General features: G+C 44.5%; 1 long non-coding RNA gene across 1 annotated transcript; it reads right to left on the bottom strand.

Moving 5' to 3' along the window:
• Positions 1 to 1,611: 1,611 nt before the first annotated feature.
• Positions 1,612 to 3,835, bottom strand: LOC123108362 (uncharacterized). Its single transcript, XR_006451883.1, has 2 exons — positions 3,594 to 3,835; positions 1,612 to 1,980 (listed from the first exon to the last, which is right to left on the bottom strand). It is a non-coding gene; the product is annotated as an uncharacterized lncRNA (long non-coding RNA).
• Between the last annotated feature and the right edge of the window lie 1,055 nt (positions 3,836 to 4,890).

Here is a 4,890-nt window from a genome sequence, read left to right as displayed (position 1 = left end):
GTTTTGTCTATGTATCCACACATGTATCAAGTTTCCGGTTAATACAATTCTAGCATGAATAATAAACATTTATCATGATATAAGGAAATATAAAATAACAACTTTATTATTGCCTCTAGGACTTGCGGCCACACAAATCATGTAGACAAATCTCTATGACGGCAAGAGTACACATAATTAACAGGTTAATCACTTTCTGGACATATTAATATCCCTTTCCCAGTCAGGTAGTTGTGTATATAAATAGTTAATGTACAATATCATCATGCATATCCTTATGTCAACAATATTTGTAGCTTTTTAATGTGGCATAATAGTTCCTTTGAGGGGAAATATGGCAAACAGGGTATAATATCATCATGCATATCCTTATGACATCAATATTTGTAGCTTTTTAATGTGGCAGAATAGTTCCTTTGAGGGGAAGTATGGCAAATAGGGTCAAGCAAAATAATAATGATAACCATTCATCCTCTTCTTTCGTCCACCACTTCTAATAGTTTGGAAGTGATGCTCTATGACATGTATGCTTTGAACACAACAATTGAATGAAGAGGAAGAAAAAAGATGAAGAGAGTTTAGATATCGATATGGCGATAGAAAAGGAGATGGCTAGGAAGAATAGAGGAAATGAGAGGAGAGATTAGAAGGGGAGAAAAAAGTCAAAAGAAGTTCACCTGGTCGTTCATGTTTGTTTCCTCTGCAAACGTCGCGCATCCGCCGAACATTGAACAAGAGAAGGACGGGGGGGGGGGGGGGGGGGTGCCTGCAGCCTATCATCAGCTCAACTCATGATTAAAAGAAGTATAGATAGTAAAGTAAAACAATATGAGCAGTGTCACGATCACTCCAGTAAATAATACTATAGAGCTTCACAAATTTCATAATATTTCCCTGAGATGAAATATTTGACTTTTCTTTGCCCGTATTAACATATCTGAATCCGAGTCTGATAGATAATATATTTTTCATCGGAGATAATCTACATTGACGATATAATTTTCAGAAATAGAAACTCTATACTTGCCAAACTATATTAGGAAGTAAACTACGAAAGATTCACTTTATGCTTGCAAAGAGCCTTTCCAATAATCTTTATCAATTTGTCTAGCTCTAGCAAGGCACAATCTAACTCCCCTCCAAATCCTTGTAAATGATCCCTTAGCTAGAAAACAACCCGTATATCGCTGGACATTTTTTTAGAGTCAAACATTTTAGTAAAAACACCTGACCTATCAAAAGCCTCACATCTTTCTCAGTTTCATAGTCTACAGTTTGACAACTGAAAGTGAAGATACATGCTGGGTCGAGACTAACGGAAATTCAACTCACAAAGCACATGAAAGGACACATCAATCTATCCTAGACCATTTGAGGCGATGTACTTTAGAGTCGCTGCTCGCTGAAGGTTGATGATATTACTGGACATTCGATCATCTGAAGCACAGGACCTACTCTTAACCCTTCCTCAAAAGGCATAATCACGGGGACCAAATGAACCCTTTCACTGTATGATACTTTTGAGGGCATCTAAAGCACATGACTTACTTTCAACCCGTGATTAGGTCTTGTGCTTCAGATGCTATTTCGAGGGCATTTGAACATAAACAATAAGTAAATGCAGATACAGACATGGTGCTTCAAGGTGAGCATTAACAACAACACTCTAGTATGAGAAAAGGAGAATTTAAAGGAGGAGTCACGTAATGATGTATTATTTTCCTTAGACATAATGCAAATCAATGACTGAACTTGGCTACGAAGAATGAAGTTACTGATTAATCCCATGCTTTGCTCCTCATAGCAGCTAGAAATCTAACTTCATCAAATGGGGTAGATCACGCTTACTAGGTTTCTAGTGAAGATATCCGGTGTCCGGTCTACCATTCTCATGCAGTTCTGGTTATCTTTATTAAAACGACAGCTTGACTGGGCCAGAGGGATTTGGTAGCCATTCTCCATTGAAAAGGTCACATTTTCCTATGCAAGTAGTGCCAACATCAGATTCTAGAAAATCAGAATACTACAGGAAATAAGGAATTCAACTTTATTTTATTTGTTCTTTTAGATATCCAAGAGATTTAAAGGTATCATATAGTGAAATAGTAGAGGAAATATATAGTAATATATATGACTGCAATAACAGCACCCAATTGATGATGCAGGCAGTGTAGTAATGATGCTGGCCTCGCCTTTGCCTAAGGCTGATATTTTTCACTTGTCAGTGCATAAAATTAGCATTGAATTATTCAACTAACAACACATTCATCATTAAGTAAAGACCTGGGAAGGCGTCACACTGAACTAATGCTTTCGCTGATCCAAAAATCTAACAAATGATTTTCCTACAGTAGCTTAAATCATTGGAAGCATCGGAAAGTCATTTTGCTACAACTTCCATATCCTTCATCATGCACCTTGTAGATTGAACATTTTCATACAAGGCTTCAAATGTCTAGAGAACTATTTAAGCATGGGTAGTGTGCTACTCCTTCTGTCCCCAAATAAGCGTCTCAACCTTAGTACAACTTTCTACTAAAGTTAGTACAAAGTTGAGACACTTATTTTGGGATGTAGCGAGTATATGGCAAAACAATTACCATAGGTACTGTCCTATAAGGCAAAACTATTAGCACAATGTGCACTAAGTGGATATCTCTATCCATGTAGAACCATCTATGTGATCAATCTTACTGAAACTACCAAAAGTATGCAAAAGACAGCACGTTATATTCAGTGAACACCGGAAGATTGCATTCTTAAGTACACGAATTTTAAGAAATTCATAAGCTCCAAAACGCAGCAGATTAGGATCATACCAGAAATGCTTTGACCTGTAGGACATCCCTAATTCCCAAGGAAAGGTGACAACAAAAATCTAAGCTATGCCAAAAGTACATGGAAGGAAGCTTTTAGATAAACGCTCTTATATTTCTTCGCGGAGGGAGTAGTAAACATGCACCCAAAAGTTTATGAGATGTGTGCAGACGACAGAATATACAGTGTGCACACATAAAACCTAATAATTTGATGTTGCAGACTATAAAATATACAGTGTGCACACATAAAAGCTAATAATTTGATCTGTATTGGAGTAGACATGAAATTTAAATTCTAATTATTGGTCTAAGCTCCTCTACACAATCTGAACAGAGGAAACTCTGCAGAATATACACTGGAGCATATAATTCGTTGGCAAGAACAGTAAAACACATTCTTGCTCCCGACGCAATGCAATATAGCCACCAACTGCTCGTGGATGCAAGTAGCGAAGCAAGATCATGGCAGATGGATAGAGGAGAAAGTGAGATGTGACACCTAGACGGCGTGGGACTGTATATTGAGGATGCCCCGCCTCGGACGGCAGTATGATGGAGAGGATCGATGGCCGCGCCATCGTTGGATGCATAACCCATCCTCTCCTTCCTCGTTGCCACCTAGACCACTACAAAGATCTCTGCTCGTCTCATTCCGGCCCCAGATAGCGGCGATGGGAGCGGATCCGGAAGCCCTCCTCCCTCTCGCCAGCGGCGGCGTCTCCGTGATAGCAGTGCGAGAAGGTAGGCGATGCATAGGATGGGAGATCTTCCTACCTGTCCATCTCGTTTTTGGCGTCCGACGGATCCATCTCCGGCGCCGGGGGTGGCCCCTCCTCGTCGCTGATGTTGCCGCCCAGCCGTCCGCGCCTAGCCCGGATTCCCGTCCTCCCACTCCTCATCATCGTCCGGATCACCGCACTACTCCAGCACGATCTCGAGCATCCGTCGCTGCAGCCGCAGCTCCAGGGCTGAGGCCGCCCTTTGCCTATTCACCGAAGACGTAGAGGCTGTGGGCTCTGTTGAATATATGATTTTGTGCATGTATATTATATAGCCTAGCTTACCTCCTAGTCATTGTATAGTTGAGGTTGTGGCCTACCTTGTACTCCATATATACGTGCGTTTTGCACAGATCAATACATCGTGAAGCATTGCCAAACTCTCGTTTTCAACATGGTATCATACCTAAGATCCTAACCATAACCCTGTGTCGCCGCCGCCACGATCTCATCGCCGCCGCCGTCGCCCAACACCACCGCCGCCGCCACCCCCCGCCGCCGTCGCCGCCGCGACCGCCGTGCTACTTCCGCCCCCAACCCGCCGCGCCGCCTCCCATCTGCCGCGCCGCTTATCGCGTGACGTCGCTGCCCTCGTCTCCCCATGGCCTCCCCTGGCTCCTCCGGCACCACCCGCAGCCGCCGCACCAATCCGTTCGAAGGCCCCGATCCCGTCATCATCCGCGACCTCAACATCCTCGCTCGGGTTCCCGTCGTCCTCGACCAACTTACCTCCACCTACTATGCATGGAAGACGTACTTCTCCCTCGTGTTCCGAGAGTACAACATCCGGGATCACATCGATGGCACCGTGGATTCCCGCTTCATGGAGGATGACGAGGAGTGGATGTCCATCGACGCCACCCTCATTCGTTGGTTCTACACCACCATCTCGAGGAACCTCTTCCACACGGTGGTCTCTGCCGACGGTGATGCTCACGTCGTTTGGACGAAGCTCAACGGCCTCTTCAGCTTCAACGACGGTGATGCAAGAGTTTTTTGGGTGCCAGCAGCTTGACTCGTCTGTCGATGATTACTGCATGCGCCTCAAGAAGCTTGTTGACGAGCTCCGTGACCTTAGTGAGAAGGTATCCGACGAGCTCCTCCTCAGCACCCTCATCGTCAGCCTGAGCGACGAATTCGGGAACGCCGCCTCCAACATCCCCCTCATCACCAACCCGACGTTCCCCAAGATTGTCGCCTACCTGAAGTTGGAGGAGAACTGGATGCGGATGTCACGCGCCCGTGCCACCCACACTGCCCTCACCGCCGGTACTCGCGGCGGTGCACCGCCC

This window comes from Triticum aestivum, chromosome 5A, assembly GCF_018294505.1.
Source record: "Triticum aestivum cultivar Chinese Spring chromosome 5A, IWGSC CS RefSeq v2.1, whole genome shotgun sequence".
Lineage (NCBI taxonomy): Eukaryota > Viridiplantae > Streptophyta > Magnoliopsida > Poales > Poaceae > Triticum > Triticum aestivum.
The sequence above is the reverse complement of the archived record's forward strand: the minus strand, read 5'-3'. Positions and strand labels throughout refer to the sequence as shown.